The sequence below is a fragment of the Oncorhynchus keta genome, chromosome 5 (genome assembly GCF_023373465.1).
Source record: "Oncorhynchus keta strain PuntledgeMale-10-30-2019 chromosome 5, Oket_V2, whole genome shotgun sequence".
NCBI classification, from domain to species: Eukaryota; Metazoa; Chordata; class Actinopteri; order Salmoniformes; family Salmonidae; genus Oncorhynchus; species Oncorhynchus keta.
The window spans coordinates 18,096,915-18,119,649 of record NC_068425.1 but is presented as its reverse complement, the minus strand read 5'-3'; the positions used below and the strand labels follow the sequence as shown (position 1 = coordinate 18,119,649).

Sequence of the window (22,735 nt, the reverse complement as noted above, 5' to 3'; positions counted from 1 at the left end):
TGGGGGTGGCTGGAATGACTCAATAATGATCAGAAAATTAGGCCCATTATTGACTTAGAGTAAACAGGCCTCTCTAAGTGTGAAAGGGCCCATTCAGCAAGGACCAGGAGCACTGCTTCTTTCTTCCTTTTATGGATCCACCCACGGCCTCAAGAGCCCCTCTTTGTTCATTGAAATAACAGGGAAGTGAGGGAGAGAGAGGTAAGGGCATCACTCCCTTTGGAGGACATGGTATGGGGGCACTAACATACAGTAACAATACAGCTATGTCTGTGTATTTAGGCATTCTACATATGGATATAGCCTACAAGCGCAGTATGTATTGTAGAAACTGTAACTGCATGTAAAGTTTTTAATAGTTGGACATGCTAATGCTACAATTACGTTCCTAGCCCTGCAGACAAACACAGTTCTGTTTTAGTACAATATTAACCGGCATTCAGTGATATCATGATGTTTAATGCTGTCTGTGTTGATGAGCTGAGATTCCCTGGCGGTCTCAGACCCTCTCTGGTTCCACATCACTTAAAGGCGTGTGCGTCGTCGGAGCTCTGCCACGCCAGCTGACAGCCAGGGGACGCAGGGTGTAAACTAGGTGCTAATGCATCCGTTTGCCTGTTTGTCAGTGCAAATGTTTTAATTAATGGGAATCAAATAAATAAATAAACTCGCTACGCCTCTGAGCAGCTGAAAAACAAACAGGCCTTTGCCGAACCAATAGAGAGGAGACATGGTCACTTTGAAACAGCACTTTTGATCATATCAAAACAATAATATTATTTCCACTAGTTTTTTACTCTCTATATGAATTAGTTAATAAACAATTGCCATTATTTTAGATACAGTAATTTAGTCATGATGGCATTGTGACACTTGCTACTCCAATACTTACTTCTAAAACTCAAATTAGGAAAAAAGTCTTCAGAAATGCTTCATGCTGATACTATACAGTTGTCTACAGTTATGAATGGGCAACATTTGACCAAGTGGCAACTGTCTATTTAATTTAGACTGCTCAGTTTCTGAACATAACTGTTATAATAATAATTTTCTCAGAAATGTAATCATTGTGGGAGAATAGTATACAATAAAACGCATGCACACACAAACACACCTTTTATTATTTTGTTGAGTCTGGGCTCTGCTGCCCAGTCCAGTCATTCCCTCCTTAAAGAGGAAGCAGGGCTCAGCTCGACTCGGCTCTGGGCTCCGGCACAAAATCACAAAATCAGCTGACACTTTCACTTCATTATGCCGTCTGTTTGCTTTTCATATGGACTGGAGGCTCCATTTCACAGGCATAATTTGGGATGGTAACATTCTCATTATAACCGTCAACTGTCAACACTTCTGCACTCACCTATAATTTCAGACTCATTTGAATTCTTATTGGCAGTTCCAATGCATGCATTTCATAAAATAATAAAAAAGAACATGTTTCTTTCACAAGCAGTAAGAAATTATGGAGAAGATTAAAGCAGGAAGTAGCACGTTTATGAGATTGCTCAGGTTTGTTTGGCCGTGAATATTGGTGTATTTACTTATGAGCTTTCACATTTTGGAAGTCACCTCATTGTGTTTTGGGCTATTTAGTGTCTGAGGCTGGTGCCTGGCCTTTTGATGCACACAAACATACCTGTGCTTTGGGTAATTGACCAGAAAGCCCCTGCAAGGGGTTGCCATGGCACCTACCCCTGTTCCCTGCATACCTTTGCTGGGCGGTATCCAAGGTGCTTCTAGGACAGCTCCTATTGGCACACAGAGTGTGGTGCTGGGCTGTTGCTGTGGCACTCTGACCCGTAACGTAGGCAACCGCAGGGCACACAGCTGCCAGAGGAAACCTCTCCGATCTGTTTCACCCTATAGACAGAGCATTACTAACTTGAATATGTCTGAATTCAAGCAGAAATGCCAATACAGGAATACGTACTCAAAGAGAAGATTCACTCCATCTTGGTCTCCTTTAGTCAAACCCATCTGAGGGATCTCTGAGACCCTGGTTCAGAGGTTAGCTTCAGTGGGCCTGTTTACAGACCTACGTTTGTTAATGAAATAACTTCTAAAGGTGCAGTAGTGGTGCAGTAGTGACTATCCTTGGTGTCCCATCCTGTGCACACAGGAAGTGTCTCCGTGTTTTGATGGCCCAGTTATGAGATTAGTTCAAATGGAAGGCCTATGAGAGAGCCTCCTCTCATGGGGCAGAGCTACTGTAGCGTTCAGAGCCACCCTTTGAAAATATTGTTATACTTCATAAACATGAGGCTCTCTTTCCCTTTCATTTTTCAAACGCAATCTGTTTTGCCCTTCAAAACAACCAAGAGATCCCCAAAGATCTCAATTCCTATGAGTGAGTCTATGTATGTTTATGTGTATGTGTGTATGTGTGTGTGTGTGTGTGTGTGCGCATCTTTGTGCATGTGCACATGTGTGCAATAGTGGCAGAGCGAGCGACAACAAACGGCATCCGTAGCACAGCATATGTGTGCCTTCTTCTCTCCACAGTCTCCCAGTGCTCCCACTCACCCACCCAGCACCTGAACCCCAGTTTACACCTGGTGCCACACACACACCACAACACACACACATAGCAGTGCACATATGTGACCTTACAGTCCCTGGGTAGGCCCAGGACCTGGGATTCACCTCACTGCTCATACTGGGTGCCCCTGCCCTGAGTGGAGGGTGTACAGAATGGTTACAGCAGGCCCTGACTTGGTCCCTCCACCGGTCCTAGACTGGGTGCAATCTGTCACCACACTGGACTGGGAAACTTGGATTTGTTGATTTAGGTCCAATAACATATGGTATGTTTTGTCAGAATTCACTTTGAATTGGAATGGCCTTAGGGATGGTGTTAAAAAAATGGTAAAGCCAGGGATTCTTGACGTGAGATGTTTGCAGATCTCTTTGCCTTAGTTTTTGTGCTAACATGCGCTAGTTGCTGTATGATCTGACTCAGACCACCCTGCTCCAGAGTTGTACTCAAGTTTCCATTATACTACTTTGTTTAATATGATTGAGGCTCTCCTGCAGCAACCCAAACCTACAGGGGAGCATCGAAACGGAATTACCTGAGCCTGAGTTCCTCTGCACATGCTCCTTAGCAGCACAGGCGGAGATTTAGAGGGTAATCCAAGCCGCTGTGTTTATTTTAAGAGCTGATGATTTAGAGACTGACATTAAAAGGAGAGGGCAAACAATTTAAGAGACATTGTGAATGGAAGAGAGGAGTAGGTGTGGGCCGGAGAATCAGGACTTCTCTCTCGCTCTCACTCTCACTCTCTCTCCTGGCTCTGCTGTAAAAAAGCAGAGATGACAGTGAATTAGAGCAATCTGGCCTCCATTCTGCGGTTAGATTTTTATCTGTGGTTTTGGCCCCAGAGAATACAGAGTCGATGCTTACTTTATTTGCTTGTACTTTTATTGTTGTTTCTGCTCCTTTCATCAGAGTTTATTTTATCTTCTGCTCTGGCTGCGGAATGGGTTCTAGCGAGAGCCGATTCACGCTGGTTCAGGAGTGACCTGGTGGAATATTCCATACCTCGGTCAGAGCTTTCTCTTTTACATGCAGCAGATACTCTACAAATGCTTGGCCAATTTTGGTTGCCTGGTTACCCAGACTCATTACTTCTCCTCTGAATTTGACTCCCTCCCGGGCCCTTATAGCAGGGGTATTCAGCTCTGGCCCTACAAGGTCCGGAGCCTGCTGGTTTTCTGTTTTACCTGATAATTAATGGCACCCACCTGGTGTCCCAGGTCTAAATCAGTCCCTGACTAGAGGGGAACAATGAAAAGACACAGTGGAACTGGCTTCGAGGTCCAGAATTGAGTTTGAGGGCCTTACAGAATGCGAATACATTCGAACCACCAGAAACCAATGGGTTGGGCCAGAACCAGCACACACATGGATAAAGCGATGAGTTGAAAATTGGTCATTGGCTTTGATACTGTGGGTAGAGTCGATCCAGTCGCTATTTGTATTTGTATTTATTAAGGACCCCCATGGTGGCCTGTCTTGGCCTGTCTTGGCATGTCTTGTGGGGTATGCATGGGTGTCCGAACTGTGAGCTACTAGTTTAAACAAAAGCTGATGACATTGTTTTGTACAACGCCCCATGTGACCAAGAACGACTTCAATGATGGCAGATTCAGACTGAAGTATGTACAGTAGCGTCGATATAGCAGCCGAAGAATTCTGTGTGAGTCATCAGGCAAAAATGTTGGGGCTAATTCTGACCGTTGGAAGACCTGTTTTGATCTTTGGGCAGGAACTCAAATCCACAACCTTGGCAGCCTCATAGGGAAATCCTTCTGATAAGAGACATGATTAACCTAACAATTTGAAGCCCTAGGTTCCTCACAGAAAGACTCCTGTCTGTGCTCTCTGACTCAGATACCTACGTCACATTCCAGTCTCGTAGTTACATTATATTCTGCTCAACCAAATTATAGTGCATAATATGGTGTGGATTGTGTCAAATCGGTTGACAATGATTGAAGACATCTGCTTTGACATCATGTTTAAACCATCTTGGTTAGACACATTTGATATATTTTCCAAAACCCACATTACAAAAAGAAGGCTCTATTCACACATCTCTTTTCAGGGGCTTTCTATGTGTGATATTATATAGCCTAATGCAAAACAAACAGTTCCAAATTACACACATTATTTTCCCATACTGAATCTTCCAAGGCGTTAATCAAATAAACCTTTCTTTCTCTCTTTCTCTCTTTCGTTTAACCAGTCTCTTTCTCTCTCTCTTTCTCTCTTTCTCTCTTTCTCTCTCTCTCTCTCTCTCTCTCTCTCTCTCTCTCTCTCTCTCTCTCTCTCTCTCTCTCTCTCTCTCTCTCTCTCTCGCTCTCTCTCTCTCTCTCTCTCTCTCTCTCTCTCTCTCTCTCTCTCTCTCTCTCTCTCTCTCTCTCTCTCTCTCTCTCTCTCTCTCTCTCTCTCTCTCTCTCTCTCTCTCTCTCTCTCTCTCTCTCTCTCGCTCTCTCTCTCTCTCTCTCTCTCTCTCTCTCTCTCTCTCTCTCTCTCTCTCTCTCTCTCTCTCTCTCTCTCTCTCTCTCTCTCTCTCTCTCTCTCTCTCTCTCTCTCTCTCTCTCTCTCTCTCTCTCTCTCTCTCTCTCTCTCTCTCTCTCTCGCTCTCTCTCGCTCTCTCGCTCTCTCTCTCGCTCTCTCATCGAATTTTTTCTTTCAGTGAAGTCGTCCTGGCCAGAACTCTAACTGAAATGGCCTTTAGTACAGAGGCTCTTTTGTGGTGGACTAGCTGTTTGTGAAAAATACCAGGGTTTTTCTCTGCGCCTCAGGTCCGTAGCTGTGTTTCTTTTCGGTCTGGTCCGGTAACACTCGTGTCCTGCACACACTGGGGGCTAAACCTTCAGATTTGATTTTGGTTCGGTTTGGCTTCGAATGTCTTTCCGCTTATTTTTGATTTTTTTAAACTTCCCTTGTTTTCCCTTGGCGTTGTGTAGCTTGAACGCCAGCTCTGAGTCTCTCCCCACTCGCCCTGATACATGCAGGCCAGCTGCACCGGACGCGGCTGTGTCGTCTGTGACATTTCGTGAGAGGACATCTGCTCACAGCCCAATCCCTGGCCTCTGAGCCGCCCCATCTCACTTAGCATGCTAGCCGCTGTGTCCGCTCTAACATGAGCTCACCAAGGACAGGGAGACGGCGGGAGTGCAATGTAGAATAATCGGTGAGATGCGCTGGACACATTTTTTCACTAAGAGATCATGCAACGATGCTTTGACGGCAGGTGTGAGGAGCATGTTATGCATACTGGTTGTGTATTATTTTGAAATCTGTGTGTATGTTGACAAAATGGCATCAATAAATTGGGCCATTTTTCAGCCTTGACACAAGGGCACGTGTGTCTCACACACAAATACACAAACACACACACACACACACACACACACACACACACACACACACACACACACACACACACACACACACACACACACACACACACACACACACACACACACACACACACACACACACACACACACACACACACACACACACACACACACACACTCCCTCATGTGTTCTGCAAGCCCCGTCATTACTGCAGTCTTGATGCGGTCAGTGGGTGGCACAAAGGCCTTTCATTATTGTCATTTTATGACAACTTTCACTCTCTCTCAGCAGCACTCCCTCCCTCTCTCATTTCAGCTCCCTATCTTTCTCTCCCCCCTCTGCAGCACAGCCCTCCCTCCCTCCCAGCCCTCTGGAAACCCACATCCATTTCTCTGGCTGCTGGAATGGGAGAGTGTTTGTTTTTAGTGTGTAAACCATACTGAGACATATCCCCAGGGCCGGTCTCATTTGAAGTGTTTTGGCGAGGGGGCAGACAATTTGGTCTCGATTGCAAAAGTATGAAACGGGAGATTCAGCCACGGCATTGTTCTGCACTTTGACAGCGGCTGACAGTTATTGTGTTTAGTTTTGAATAACGGGGTAGCTCTGATGTGACCCCGTGCCCCAGTGATGTGTGTATTCAGCGTGAGGCTGGTGTTGTACCATACGTTAACAACGACTAAAGACTCTGTGTCATTAGTGATGTGTCTATGTGGGGAGAGAAGACACCCTCCACCAGTCCCTCGCTGTTTAGCTCCGAGGATTTATTACATTACCTCCTTTATTATACACTGTCATTTATTATCTTACCGACTGCAGTTGAATAAACTAGCCGGATTGAATTGCGACTTTCACACCTTCTCAGAGAGCTCTGGGGTGACAGGGTTTATGGTGCTGTTACAGAGGAGTCTCTGTTAACGCCAGGGATTGAGGGAGAGAGGGAGAGTGGAGCGCGAGACAGAGTTAGGAACGGCGGGGCCAAGATACTGTAGAGAGAATGTTGGAAAGGAGAGTGAGTGACAGAGTGAGTGAATGTGTGTGGGAGTGTGAGGGATTGATTTAGAGATAGCGTGTTATGGTGAGCAACATAAAGAAAAATAGAGAGTTACATAAAGAGAGAGAGAGAGTTATGGAAGAAAGAGAGAGAGAGTGTTTAGAAGGAAGGCCTTGGGGGAGTGAGAGCAGGCTGGTTTACCTAAGGACAGGCGGCAGGTATATCCAGTTTGAGCTCAGCCCCTGGGCCCTCACTGTTCCCGGGGTGTGAAAAGATCCTCTCGCCATGCCCCTCTCTCCTTCTCCACCCCTCTCCTCCTCCTTTTACTGACACAGGTGTGTTTTAGGAGGGGAGGTGTTTTAGGTGGGATGGGGTGGGGGGTCTTGGTCATCCAGGTGAGATAAGGACAGAGCATTAGGGAGGAGATGGGAGGTGGCACTGTGACAGGGAGCTGGAGGAGGGCTCACATGAACATGGACCATCAACATAACAGACTGTACCATGTACCCGTTGGGCCTCAGGGATTAGACTTCCTCATGTCTTTATTCAGTTCCAGTGTCCCAGAGGAAAAGGCACCGGTTGGCAGGTGAGCCCTGTGTAGCTGTAGCACCACTGGAGAAAGAGTATGGGAGTAAGATGTAGTAACTTCCTCTCTTGCCTTCCCTCTCCTGTCCCTGTGCCGCTTGGGCCCAGCCTGTTAGCATGAGGCTATAATTAGCACTTCTAACGTTGTTAGCCTCTAATTTCATTTCGTAGGCGAAGCCCCATGACTGAGTCTGCTGGTAATGCAGAGTTGACTCAAAGTCACAGAGTTTCCCTGTGTGGCTGCTTCCAGGTTCGAACAGGGCCGTAAGTTCATGTGCATGTTCCGCTGGCTCATTAGGATAAAGCCACAGTGGGGTAAATGCTCCTTTAGTCAGAGCCTGACCTCCCCCAGGCTTTAGCAGTGTGAAAGCATGGCCTGTGCCCTCCCTCAATGGGAATTGTTCTTCAGTTTAATTATTTTTCACACACTCTCCTGACTCGCAGTCAGGGAAAATCTCCAGGCCTTGTGATGGGATTCCCAGCTTGTAACGGGTGAATAGGTTCAAAGCATCAACCAACCAGGCTGAGTGTGTGTAAGTTCAGGTGTAACGTAGTATCTCTGCTTTTTGTTCTGTGCGTCTGATAGTAGGGAATCCCTGAGATCATGTCAGGTGGTGTTGAGAAGAATTATGTTTATAAGCTGGATCCAGTCAGAGCTCTGAGGTCAAGTAGACAGTGAGGAGGCTCATAGCATGACTTCAGAGGCAAGCCAAATTAGGAATCCGTCAGGACCAATCAGAGAGCCATGAAGAGCTTTTAAAACTGTGCAGGAGCCAATCAAAGAGTGAGAAGCACATTTTGGAATTAGGCTGGACCAATGTGAGGTGGAGGCCAGGTGCAGAGGCTGTCATGGTCCATCTGTGCTCCTCAGCGCGGTGGGTCTCCTGAGGTCACGGAGCTGAAAATCACAAAGACATGTGGAATGCTGAAGCCTCGCCAACACAAACACGCATTAGGCCCGGCCGACCAGGTCCCATGGACTGTCTCTCAGGGGCAACGCTGCACATTGGGCCGTCCAGTCTCCAGCCCAACTCAGCGCTGTTCCCCTGACGAAGGAGAAGGAGGACAGGTAGGGAGGTTTAGGGAACTGGTTGCACAATCACTCTGAGAGGAAGACACTAAATAGAGGCCACCTTCAACCTGAAAATAGTATGTTCACCTTCCCTGAGTCCATCTTCTTAGGTGAAGTTGAGGAAAAGAGAAATGCGCAGTTCTATGAAGAAGTAGCTTCTACTTCTATGAAGAAGTAGCAGATGTAGCGTTTTTATTATGGGATATTAAAGGAGCACAGGGGGCTGTGAGCTGGTCTATTTGACTTAACCATAAAATGGTCTTTTAAATATGGTCTCTTTAACAAAATCCTAATGGTAATGATTATGGTATTAAACAAATAAACAAAGTGTTTATCCTGGCTGGACCAGTGCTGAGGTGCATTTTCTTCCTATATTCGTAACAGAGGCCATTTTGGTCCAGCAGAACACTGTTGGCTGCAACAATAGGAAGGGAGCAGTTAGGGTTTCGCTAGTGGAGAAAAAAAGGATTGTTGAATTATGGGTAAAGACAGCTGAGGCTAACCAGGTTTGGTTGTAGGGTAAAGTGGGGGGCTTATTGAAAAACAAAAGTCTATGACTCAGACACGCACTCAAAGAGAAATTTAGGCTGCAGGCTTTTCCCCCCACCAAAATTCAATGAAAACACATGGAGTCAAATTATATAAAAAAGAACACCTTCAAAAACATAAAACCCAGGGTTCATTACGGCCAAGAAAATGTTCCACGTATCCTCAGTGTTAATGCCAGAAGAGGAGGGGGGAGGGGATCCATCCTCACATTTGCTATCAATTTAGGGCACTGAAAATAAGCACCAGGTTTCTCTGGAGCCGAATGGAGGAGGAATGTTTTCTCTATATAAAAAAAATGAAATGGGGAGGGAGAGAGTGAGAACGGGAGAGGGGTTGAAGGGAGAGAGAGGGGGTGAAGGGAGCGAGAGAGGGAGACGAGGGAGGGAGGGGGGGAAGTGAGAGAGGAGCGAGAGAAGACGAGGGAGGGAGGGAGGGAGATATGAGGTGAGAGCGTATAGCAGTGTAATAATAGCAACCTGGGTAAATGAAAGGGCGCTGGCTGATTTGACCTCAAAGTGACCTGGGTCTGGGCTCAGTCATGCCTCTCTCCACCTGCTGACCACACATGGCTACAGAGGATCACTTCTGTAGCTATAGTTAACACACAAACAGGCCAAATGTATACATGTCTTCTTAACTTGTATAGACACTATGCACATCTTCTAACCCTGCTTCCCAACTGCATGACAACAGGAGATATTCCCTGTGATGTCTCTGCATATTTGATGAAGAGGATGTGAGAAGACCATCAATATTTTTTATTTGAACCACTTGTTTAGGTATTTTAAGGTTGCCTCCATTGTAATATCTTAGAATGTGCTGTAATTCCTAAAGGATATTTTTGGTTTTATACTGTGTGATGATGCTGTAATGTTACATGATCGACCTCACCTGATCAGAACTGCATGTCAGCAAACAAAATGGACAAAGACACTGACTCCTCTCACACAAACTCCTCCATCCAAATGTTTCTTCCCGGGACAACATGTTGCTCCTGTGTTGGAGAAACAGACGAGAGAAGAGGCCTGGAGAAAAAGCAGGAGGGAGAGCAGAGAAGGAAAGGGGGAATGTGAGAAGGAGGGAGGGAGAGTAAGAGAGAGACCAGATGTGTCTTTTGTTTAGATTTGAACAGGGCGGAAAGGAAGGGTGTAGGAGTTAGGGCTGAGTGGTGGAGGGGGATTGGAGGAGTGTTATGAAACCAAACCATTCATAGTTGAGCGGCTGCATGTAGGAAGGAGGCTGTACAGTACGGTATGCGTGTGATTACCTACCAGCAAACCACATTCATTATCCTAATTGCTACAATGGTGCCGGCGGTCGGGACTGAGAGGGGCGACCGAGAGTGAGCCACGCTGTTAACATTTGTTAGCCTCATTGACTCAAGAATTCACTGTCTCTGTCATTTTAGGCAGTGCAGAATGGTGGTGGTATTCTCATAGTAGCCTGTGGCAGTATAACAACCATGGTGCTTGCCTACGGAGCTGTGAGGGGAACGGCACCTCAGTACCTCCAGGCTCTGATCAGGCCCTACACCCAAACAAGGGCACTGCGTTCATCCACCTCTGGCCTGCTCGCCTCCCTACCACTGAGGAAGTACAGTTCCCGCTCAGCCCAGTCAAAACTGTTCGCTGCTCTGGCTCCCCAATGGTGGAACAAACTCCCTCGTGACGCCAGGACAGCGGAGTCAATCACCACCTTCCGGAGACACCTGAAACCCCACCTCTTTAAGGAATACCTAGGATAGGATAAAGTAATCCTTCTCACCCCCCTAAAAGATTTAGATGCACTATTGTAAAGTGGCTGTTCCACTGGATGTCATAAGGTGAATGCACCAATTTGTAAGTCGCTCTGGATAAGAGCGTCTGCTAAATGACTTAAATGTAAATGTAAATGTAACAATGAAAAGGATAGGGATTGTAAGCCCATTTTTCCAGTGGAATACTGTAGATGTTTTGTTCATGTGGGATCTGTACAGTTGGAGCTAAGCAGATGAACGTGCTGACGGTTTTAGCTTAGCACATGTGTGATCGTGAGCAGACAGAGACACACAAAACGCAAGCTGTTTTCCACCAAATTGAAATCAAACCAATTAGGAAATGGTGCCAATTGTGACCAGCCTTACGGTGTATTGTACAGTCGTTTATGAAACACTGTTGGCCATCACCTAATGAGGCCCTAAGTTGCTGAAATCTCTCCACCCCCTCTCTCTCCAGCTGTGTTTGTGTGTTTGTTTACTCTATCTGTCCCTAATCTGGATTTGTGTCAGATTCTTTATGAGATAAGATAATTTCAGTAATATGATTGTGATAAACAGTCCTGGGCTCTCTAGCTCCACCTCTGCATATTGTGGCTTTCCTCTCCCTTAACTACATGCATCATGCGTTTCTACGTTTTGGCCAGAGGAGCGGTGTTCTTCAAACAGTGGAGAAAGCCCTGATCAGGACACAGTCTGTTAGCAGGTGGTTGGCAGGAACTCTCTCTCTCTCTCTCTGGTTGTAGTGTGGTGTAGGGCCAGGGGACTCCTGGGAAGACAAGCCATCCTCTCTGCCTGTCCAAGGTGGCTGCTGCTGAGGCAGCCAAAGTAAATGACTCTCTTCCTTGGATGGCTGTTGACTGTAGGGAGGAAATTCTCTGTGTGTGTGAGTGTGTATGAGTGAGTGTGTATGAGTGCAGACTCATATGTGTGTGTGTGTTTGTATGTTGTACTGGATGAGTACCCTTTGTATAATAATCTGTGTGTGTGTGTGTGTGTGTGTGTGTGTGTGTGTGTGTGTGTGTGTGTGTGTGTGTGTGTGTGTGTGTGTGTGTGTGTGTGTGTGTGTGTGTGTGTGTGTTGTGTATGTTGTACTGGATGAGTACCCTTTGTATAATAATCTCTGTGTGTGTGTGTTTGTTTGTATGTTGTACTGGATGAGTACCCTTTGTGTAATAATCTGTGTGTGTGTGTGTGTGTGTGTGTTGTGTGTGTGTGTGTGTGTGTGTGTGTTCGTTTGTATATTGCACTGGATGAGTACCCTTTGTGTAATAATCTCTGTGTGTGTGTGTGTGTGTTTGTATGTTGTACTGGATGAATCCCCTTTGTATAGTAATCTGTGTGTTTGTGTGTGTGTGTGTGTGTGTGTGTGTGTGTGTTTGTATGTTGTACTGGATGAGTACCCTTTGTATAATAATCTGTGTGTGTGTGTGTGTGTGTGTGTGTGTTTGTATGTTGTACTGGATGAGTACCCTTTGTATAATAATCTCTGTGTGTGTGTGTGTGTGTGTGTGTTTGTATGTTGTACTGGATGAGTACCCTTTGTATAATAATCTGTGTGTGTGTGTGTGTGTGTGTGTGTGTGTGTGTGTGTGTGTGTGTGTGTGTGTGTGTGTGTGTGTGTGTTTTTGTATGTTGTACTGGATGAGTAGCTTTTGTATAATAATCTGTGTGTGTTTGTATGTTGTACTGGATGAGTACCCTTTGTATAATAATCTCTGTGTGTGTGTGTGTGTGTGTGTGTCTGTGTGTGTGTGTGTGTGTGTGTGTGTGTGTGTGTGTGTGTGTGTGTGTGTGTGTGTGTGTGTGTGTGTGTGTGTGTGTGTGTGTGTGTGTGTGTGTGTGTGTGTGTGTGTGTGTGTGTGTGTGTGTGTGTTTTTGTATGTTGTACTGGGTGAGTAGCCTTTGTATAATAATCTGTGTGTGTTTGTATGTTGTACTGGATCAGTACCCTTTGTATAATAATCTGTGTGTTTGTATGTTGTACTGGATCAGTACCCTTTGTATAATTATCTGTGTGTATAGCGAAGCTTATTTATTGTGGTTGGTCTTTTTACGAGGGCCAGGAATAGCGGTAATGCTATGAGAGGAATGGGGGCTAGCGTGAGGCAGAGGCGCTGCGTCAGGTCGCATCGCTGGAGGTCGCATCGCTCATGGATGATATCAAATTACCTCATCACATCCTCATTGGCTACACACACCCAGCCCCCCACATTTTCTTGGGGTCACCACAAACCCACAGGATTGAACCAGACCACACACAAGGGGAAAGGCTGGGAGAGAGGAGAGGGACAGAGAGCCAGACAGGGCTTGTAGTTGGATATTTTACAGCGAGCGTGTCGACTGGGGAGGAGGAACAGAAGAGTGGAAAGATGAGGTTATGGATGAATGTGGGTCTGGACAGCTCTAGTGGTCATGGGGAGAGCACCCAGAGAGAAGGAAGGAGAGAGAGATAGAGAGAGAGAGTGGGTAGAATGAGGGAGAATGAGAGAGAGAGAGTTATCTCAGAGGAGAGAGTGGTAACTGGAGATGAGGAGCTTAGCAAGTCTCTGTTGAACCCATGTTAAATGGAGAGGAAATAAATTGATGAATGGAAGAATAGATAGATAGATGGATGGAGGGATGAAAGGCTTTGGTCTGTGGTGGCCTGTTTGTCTGTGGTGGCTGTATCTGTGGTGGCTGTGTCTGTGTCTAGGTTACATGAACATGAGAGAGAGAGAGAGAGAGAGAGAGAGAGAGAGAGAGAGAGAGAGAGAGAGAGAGAGAGAGAGAGAGAGAGAGAGAGAGTGTGTGTGTGGCCACCTCAATGCCACACGGTCTCTTTTACATGTTTTAGTTCACTAACAGGCACACACATGAAGAGCCTCATTCAATAACAGGCTAAATGTTTTTGTGTGTCCTTGTGTCTGTCTGTGTGTGTGATCCTATGCATCTCTGTCTCTCAATTCAATTCAATTAAAGGGGCTTTATTGGCATGTGAAACATGTGTTAACATTGCCAAAGCAAGTGAGGTAGATAATATATAAAAGTGAAATAAACAATAAAAATGAACAGTAAACATTACACATACAGAAGTTTCAAAACAATAAAGACGTTACAAATGTCATATTATATACACAGTGTTGTAACAATGTACAAATGGTTAAAATACACAAGGGAAAATAAATAAGCATAAATGTGGGTTGTATTTACAATGGTGTTTGTTCTTCACTGGTTGCCCTTTTCTTGTGGCAACAGGTCACAAATCTTGCTGCTGTGATGTCACACTGTGGAATTTCACCCAGTAGATATGGGAGTTTATCCAAATTGGGTTTGTTTTCAAATTCTTTGTGTATCTGTGTAATCTGAGGGAAATATGTGTCTCTAATATGGTCATACATTGGGCAGGAGGTTAGGAAGTGCAGCTCAGTTTCCACCTCATTTTGTGGGCAGTGTGCACTTAGCCTTTCTTCTCTTGAGAGCCAGGTCTGCCTACGGTGGCCTTTCTCAATAGCAAGGCTATGCTCACTGAGTCTGTACATAGTCAAAGCTTTCCTTAAGTTTGGGTCAGTCACAGTGGTCAGGTATTCTGCCATTGTGTACTTTCTGTTTAGGGCCAAATAGCATTCTAGTTTGCTCAGTTTATTTAGTTAATTCTTTCCAATGTGTCAAGTAATTATCTTTTTGTTTTCTCATGATTTGGTTGGGTCTAATTGTGCTGCTGTCCTGGGGCTTTGTGGGGTGTGTTTGTGTTTGTGAACAGAGCCCCAGGACCAGCTTGCTTAGGGGACTCAACTCTCTGTAGGTGATGGCTTTGTTATTGAAGGTTTGGGAATCGCTTCCTTTTAGGTGGTTGTAGAATTTAACGTCTCTTTTCTGGATTTTGATAATTAGTGGGTATCGGTCTAATTCTGCTCTGCATGCATTATTTGGTGTTCTACGTTGTACACGGAGGATATTTTTGCAGAATTCTGCATGCAGATTCTCAATTTGGTGTTTGTCCCATTTTGTGAAATCTTGGTTGGTGAGCGGACCCCAGACCTCACAACCATAAAGGGCAATGGGCTCTATGACTGATTCAAGTATTTTTAGCCAGATCCTAATTGTTTAATTTTATGTTCCTTTTGATGGCATAGAATGCCCTTCTTGCCTTGTCTCTCAGATCGTTCACAGCTTTGTGGAAGTTACCTGTGGTGCTGATGTTTAGGCCAAGGTATGTATAGTTTTTGTGTGCTCTAGGGCAATGGTGTCTAGATGGAATTTGTATTTGTGGTCCTGGCGACTGGACCTTTTTGGAACACCATTATTTTGGTCTTACTGAGATTTACTGTCAGGGCCCAGGTCTGGCAGAATCTGTGCAGAATATCTAGGTGCTGCTGTAGGCCCTCCTTGGTCTCTCTCTCTCCCTCTCTCTCTCTCTGTGGCACGGGGGCTCTCTGGCGGGCTGTGTTTGAAGTGGCTTCTTGGGAGCCTGTGGAGCGTGCTGAAGGTCAGGGGTTACAACAACTGTGCCTCCCCTACCCCCTCCTCTTCCCCAAACCCCCTCAGCCCCGCTTTCATGTCACACATAGCCACAGATCACTTCCAGATCCCCCCCGACAGGATAAGGGGTAAAACACTATTGCTTTTTGCTGCCTGCTGTTCTGATGAGTTGAGATATGAGACCCCTTCATTTGTATGTGGCGTGTTGAAAAGTCACAACACATGTTTTTATGCCCTTAAAGGCCACACACACACACACCGTCTGTCAACTGGCCATTGTGTCTCTGTCTTGGTATATTCCATAAGTATGTGTGTATGTTGTATGGTCTTAGTAGGAATCTGGTCTAGTAGGAATCTGGTCTACCACAAATCTGTCATTTGCTCAGCGTGGTGTGAAATTGTAATGTTGTTTGCATTCACCTGTCTGGAGCTCAGATATTTCTGATAGTTTAAGCATCCCTCGCCCCTTTTCCTCCTGTCTATCTCACTCTCCCCTTTCCATCTCACTCTCCCCTTTCCTCCTGTCTATCTCACTCTCCCCTTTCCATCTCACTCTCCCCTTTCCTCCTGTCTATCTCACTCTCCCCTATTCCTCCTGTCTATCTCACTCTCCCCTTTCCATCTCACTCTCCCCTTTCCTCCTGTCTATCTCACTCTCCCCTATTCCTCCTGTCTATCTCACTCTCCCCTTTCCATCTCACTCTCCCCTTTCCTCCTGTCTATCTCACTCTCCCCTTTCCTTCCATCTATCTCACTCTCCCCTTTCCTCCTGTCTATCTCACTCTCCCCTTTCCTCCTGTCTATCTCACTCTCCCCTTTCCTCCTGTCTATCTCACTCTCCCCTTTCCTTCCATCTATCTCACTCTCCCCTTTCCTCCTGTCTATCTCACTCTCCCCTTTCCTCCTGTCTATCTCACTCTCCCCTTTCCTCCTGTCTATCTCACTCTCCCCTTTTCCTCCTGTCTATCTCACTCTCCCCTTTCCATCTCACTCTCCCCTTTCCTCCTGTCTATCTCACTCTCCCCTTTCCTTCCATCTATCTCACTCTCCCCTTTCCTTCCATCTATCTCACTCTCCCCTTTCCTCCTGTCTATCTCACTCTCCCCTTTCCATCTCACTCTCCCCTTTCCTCCTGTCTATCTCACTCTCCCCTTTCCTTCCATCTATCTCACTCTCCCCTTTCCTCCTGTCTATCTCACTCTCCCCTTTCCATCTCACTCTCCCCTTTCCATCTCACTCTCCCCTTTCCTCCTGTCTATCTCACTCTCCCCTTTCCTTCCATCTATCTCACTCTCCCCTTTCCTCCTGTCTATCTCACTCTCCCCTTTCCTCCTGTCTATCTCACTCTCCCCTTTCCTCCCGTCTATCTCACTCTCCCCTTTCCTCCTGTCTATCTCACTCTCCCCTTTCCTCCTGTCTATCTCACTCTCCCCTTTCCTCCTGTCTATCTCACTCTCCCCTTTCCTCCTGTCTATCTCACTCTCCCTTTCCTCCTGTCTATCTCACTCTCCCTTTTTCCTCCTGTCTATCTCACTCTCCCCTTTCCTCCTGTCTATCTAACTCTCCCTTTTCCTCCTGTCTATCTCACTCTCCCTTTCCTCCTGTCTATCTCACTCTCCCCTTTCCTCCTGTCTATCTCACTCTCCCCTTTCCTTCCATCTATCTCACTCTCCCCTTTCCTCCTGTCTATCTCACTCTCCCCTTTCCATCTCATCTCTCCCCCTTTCCTCCTGTCTATCTCACTCTCCCTTTTTCCTCCTGTCTATCTCACTCTCCCCTTTCCATCTCACTCTCCCCTTTCCTCCTGTCTATCTCACTCTCCCCTTTTCCTCCTGTCTATCTCACTCTCCCCTTTCCATCTCACTCTCCCCTTTCCTCCTGTCTATCTCACTCTCCCCTTTCCTCCTGTCTATCTCACTCTCCCCTTTCCTCCTGTCTATCTCACTCTCCCCTTTTCCTCCTGTCTATCTCACTCTCCCCTTTCCTCCTATCTATCTCACTCTCCCCTTTCCTCCTGTCTATCTCACTCTCCCCTTTCCTCCTGTCTATCTCACTCTCCCCTTTCCTCCTGTCTATCTCACTCTCCCCTTTCCTTCCATCTATCTCACTCTCCCCTTTCCTCCTGTCTATCTCACTCTCCCCTTTCATCTCACTCTCCCCTTTCCTCCTGTCTATCTCACTCTCCCTTTTTCCTCCTGTCTATCTCACTCTCCCCTTTCCATCTCACTCTCCCCTTTCCTCCTGTCTATCTCACTCTCCCTTTTTCCTCCTGTCTATCTCACTCTCCCCTTTCCATCTCACTCTCCCCTTTCCTCCTGTCTATCTCACTCTCCCCTTTCCATCTCACTCTCCCCTTTCCTCCCGTCTATCTCACTCTCCCCCTTTCCTCCTGTCTATCTCACTCTCCCCTTTCCTCCTGTCTATCTCACTCTCCCCTTTCCTCCTGTCTATCTCACTCTCCCCTTTTCCTCCTGTCTATCTCACTCTCCCCTTTTCCTCCTGTCTATCTCACTCTCCCCTTTTCCTCCTGTCTATCTCACTCTCCCCTTTTCCTCCTGTCTATCTCACTCTCCCCCTTTCCTCCTGTCTATCTCACTCTCCCCTTTTCCTCCTGTCTATCTCACTCTCCCCCTTTCCTCCTAGTCTCTCAGTCTCTCAAGCGTTGGTGTCTCCTTCCCATATCACCATGCCCCCTCTGTAACATATGTTTCCAGTGAGGGGTAGTTATGTTAAACTCTTTACAATTAATTAGTGTTTCCATGCTATAAGCCCCCCCCCTCCTATCCCAGAGAGCCAGTAGATCACCCAGGGAGAATTAAAGAGGAAGTGAGGTCAGTGGCCCTCTGTCAGGACTCATCAGCTCCCACGTCACCTGACAGGGGCCACGCCACCCCTCGGCTTAACTTTACCCCAGGAGCACTAGCAGCTTCATGTCATATGGTACTTAGTCACGCTTCTCTTAGTCCCCTGAGTTAATGGTGGCTCGCGACGCGTGGGCTTTCCTCAGTGGGTGTGCTGCTGTGGTATCTGTGTGTGTGTGTGTGTGTGTGTGTGTGTGTGTGTGTGTGTGTGTGTGTGTGTGTGTGTGTGTGTGTGTGTGTGTGTGTGTGTGTGTGTGTGTGTGTGTGTGTGTGTGTGTGTGTGTGTGTGTGTGTGTGTGTGTGTGTGTGTGTCTGTCTGTCTGTCTGTAAACTTTTGATCCTCTACCCTTGACTAGTCATCCAGGCATTGATTTAAAGAATGCTTCAAAATAACATAAAATACAGCTCCAAGCACCTGTTTTATAGAAGCCCAGGATACACTACACTACTGCAGCCAGTGCGACATTAACCACAGTCCCCCTCTCTTTTCTCTCCTTCCATGTTGCTGCTGTGACTTCACTGGCTCTTCACTACTGCAGGTAAGAGACCTTTGCTTTCCACACTAATGCACTGAGATCCCCCCCTTCCCCCTGTTTCCATCCATAGTTCCTATGTTGAGAGATCATTGTTAATTACGGTAATTAGCTAACTAATTAATGAATTGTTATGACCATTGCTTTGTTAATGTTGGGATAAAAGTAAAACAAACAAATAAATGACTGGTATCAGTTCAGTTCAACACCTGAAAGTAAGTACGTTTCAGAGGTAAGCATTATGAATGGGCATCAGACCTGGGGATTCCAGTATAGCTTCAACACAGAACACACACTTGTCCTGTCACTGAAGTCACAGGTAAAGAGTGCTAATGAACACACAGACAAACACATCTGCCTTTTCTGTACTGTGCCTGTTCTCACCTCCTGTGTTAGTGTGTGTGGAGGGAAACATTTGATCTTAGTGTACTGTTGAGTGTGTAGCTCCCTCTCTCCCTCGCGCCCCTCCTCCCTCTGTCACTCTTCATAACATTCACTTGTCCTCCTCCTCCTCGTCAGCCAGGCTCTGTGCATGTTTACCTCCAGCTCTCTACCAGATGGTTTCTGTTAAGACTGTACGTTTGACAGCTAGGGTTTTTTATAATATTATTTGAAGTAGTAAGGATTGCTTAGACCTAAAGGAATGAAGAAGGACAAGTGGGGGGTAAAAGGAAATTAAAAGAGGGGTGGAATAAAATCCCCAAATGTATTAAAAACAATTTTTCCATCACTTTTCGAACCCAAGATTCTGATGCTTTGGTTGGGTTCTCTGTGTTAATTTTTTTTTTCTAAATAAGGGACATATAATGTAATATTGATTTAAATCACATCTGTTAGGGTGATTTCATCCACCCCCTCTCCCTCTGCTCCACGTCTCCTGGAAAGGACCAGGGGCTCGGGCTGCCAGAAATAATTGCTTGTTTGCTGCTATTTACTTCAAATCTGTCAAAGCCGGAGAGAAAGGCACAGAAACTGGCAGCCGTGGCCCTACGCAGCGCAGTCATTGTCTCCTGGTAGCGTTCCTGCCGGCTGACTGGGCTCTGTCTGTGTGCCTGTGGGTGTGTGTTTGTTTGTGCATGTGTGAGCCTGTGGGTGTATGTGCGTGTGTGCAAGTGTGTGTGTATGCATGTGTTTGTTCCTGTGTGTGCCGTACACACATTCTTCCCTGGCTGACAGCAGTAAGTAATACCTGCCCATTAGTAAACTGAACAATGTGGTCCTCGTCATGTGTTTGCCGGAGGGTGTTGTGTCTGTCTGTTAGTGTTTGAGATAGTCTGGAGGTGACCTCCTTTGAGCTCTGTGTTTAATCCAGTGTCATTGCTGTTTAATTTCCACTGTGCTGCTGGTCTGCTCTTTAGTAGCATTAGAGTGATTATGGTGTTGCTGTTTACAGGGCAGAGTCTGGAGTCTGGCTGAGCTGCTGCTCTCTGCCACTGCACTGTTGTCAGTGTCCCTCCCTCCCTCCCTCCCTCCCTCCCTCCCTCCCTCCCTCCCTCCCTCCCTCCCTCCCTCCCTCCCTCCCTCCCTCCCTCCCTCCCTCCCTCCCTCCCTCCAAAGAATCACAAACAATAAACCCTCTGTTACTTTTAACCTCACGTGTTTTCCTTTCTCCTTCTCACTCCCTCCCTCATGCTGTCTCTCTCTCTCACACACGGCTGGTCTTACAACATTATGGTTTGTTTGGGTTCTGTCCTCTGTCTGTTCCCTCTCTCAGGCCTTTGGGTCTTCTGAGCTTGTGTCATACACTAGGACAAAGGCACACACACACACACACACACGCACGCACGCACGCACGCACGCACGCACGCACGCACGCACACACACACACACACACACACACACACACACACACACACACACACACACACACACACACACACACTTACATTTACATTTACATTTAAGTCATTTAGCAGACGCTCTTATCCAGAGCGACTTACAAATTGGTGCATTCACCTTATGACATCCAGTGGAACAGCCACTTTACAATAGTGCATCTAAATCTTTTAAGGGGGGTGAGAAGGATTACTTTATCCTATCCTAGGTATTCCTTAAAGAGGTGGGGTTTCAGGTGTCTCCGGAACGTGGTGATTGACACACACACACACACACACACACACACACACACACACACACACACACACACACACACACACACACACACACACACACACACACACACACACACACACACACACACACACACACACACACACACACACACACACACACACACACACACACACACGCGCACACACACAATCTGTCAAATGTAACTCAGTCACCACCACAATACTCCTATCATGAATGACTCATTCAACTACATCAGAACTAAACCACTATACTCTTATCATGAATTACTCATCCAACTACATCAGAACTAATACCACTAATGACGATGATGATTAGTATCTAATAACAAAAGCTGTGAGTGTGTGGGAGAGGAGAGCCGTGTGTGTTACAATGGCCAGGCACGAACACTTCATGGTGGGGCTGGGCAGCCGCAGCGGCGATGGGACAGTAAACAGATGTTGCCCTAATCTTCCCCTAATGACATTTGTCCCTCACTCCTCCGTCTTTATGGGAGAGCGGCACACTAGTGACTCCACAGCAGAGGGACACGATGTGTGGCCCAGACACAGGCTGAGAGGAGAGGACAGGGACAGCAGGATTGTAGTTGACCATATGATTACCTTAGGTTCGTTAGGTTCAGATCAGGGTATTACACCAGACTACACATATGACATACTGTATTTCAATGATAAATATGAAGTTAATAACTTCAAATGAATGTATTGTTTACATTTACTGCACATGACATTTTCATAAATTAATAGCACATTTAACATCACCTCAGGTACAGTTTCCAGTGATGCTTTCAGTTCCAACCAATATTGAAGTGGGTTTGCCCTGGAAATAGAGACATAAGGATGAACAGTTTGGCTGGTAGTAGAGAGACAGTGTAACCTGGCCGTGCACCTAGTAGAGGTGAGGTGGCCTCTGTCACAGACCACCACCCTGCTGGCGTGTGGGGACACCTGCTGGCATGTGGGGACACCTGCTGCTCTACATTATTATTATTCGTATTATACCCAGCCAGTAAGGCCCCTTGTTGTTGTTGTTGTAGAGAAATATTCAGATATATTGGTGCTTGGTTCCCTGTATTATATGCACACACACACTCACACACGTATCACCAGCCATGTCTGACTGGATTATATGTGGTGGACAAGGCTCATTCTTATAGCTTCACTGCTGGGCAGTGTTTGCACAGAATGCTAGCATATGGGCAGTGTTTGCACAGAATGCTAGCATATGGGCAGTGTTTGCACAGAATGCTAGCATATGGGCAGTGTTGGCACAGAATGCTAGCATATGTGTAACTTCCTTACTTTATTGAACTTAGACCACAGCCTGAAACTCCCTACAGTTCCACACAGAGCTGCAGAAGACCCAGAAGGGCCCAAAGTAGAAAAAAAAGCGGGGTTACTTGGTGCCTTCTCCAAAGAATTACCTCACTTAAGCCATTAGAAGCTGCGAGCGGAATGAAAAGCAGACTTGTAGCTCTGCTGTGGAGGAGGAGTGCAAAGAAAGAAGGAGAGATGAGAGCAAGAGAGAGAGATGTGGAGAGAAAGAAGAGACGAGAGAGAGAGAGCTTTTGAAAGACTTTTATACATTTTTATTTAACCAGATGGGTCAATCGAGAACCAGCACTCATTTACTGTAATTTCCTTGAAATTACTAGGAAACAACGTTGATTCAACCGGTGTGTGCCCAGTGGGGGGCTGTGGGTTCTGTGGTCTGTGTGTCCTCAGGTCTCCATCGTTAGAGATGGATGGAGGTGCTACAGGGACACCAGAGGCCCACTGTGGCCCCAGATAATCTCCTCTCCATGCACTGTTTTACACCCCATTTCCCTGGAAGAGAGTTTCGCTCCACTAACACACTCGTCCAATACTTGCTCTCTGGGATGGGGTAGTGGAGGGATGGGGAGGTTAGCAAAACAAGCTCCACATCCTTTAACTCCCTAAATGAACTCCCTAAATTAAGCAAAT

At 46.4% G+C, this 22,735-nt stretch overlaps 1 protein-coding gene across 1 annotated transcript in view; it reads left to right on the top strand.

Annotated features, from left to right (window-relative positions):
* The window catches only part of LOC118365805 (nuclear factor 1 X-type-like), a 188,116-nt gene that overhangs the window by 105,604 nt on the left and 59,777 nt on the right, over window positions 1–22,735 (top strand).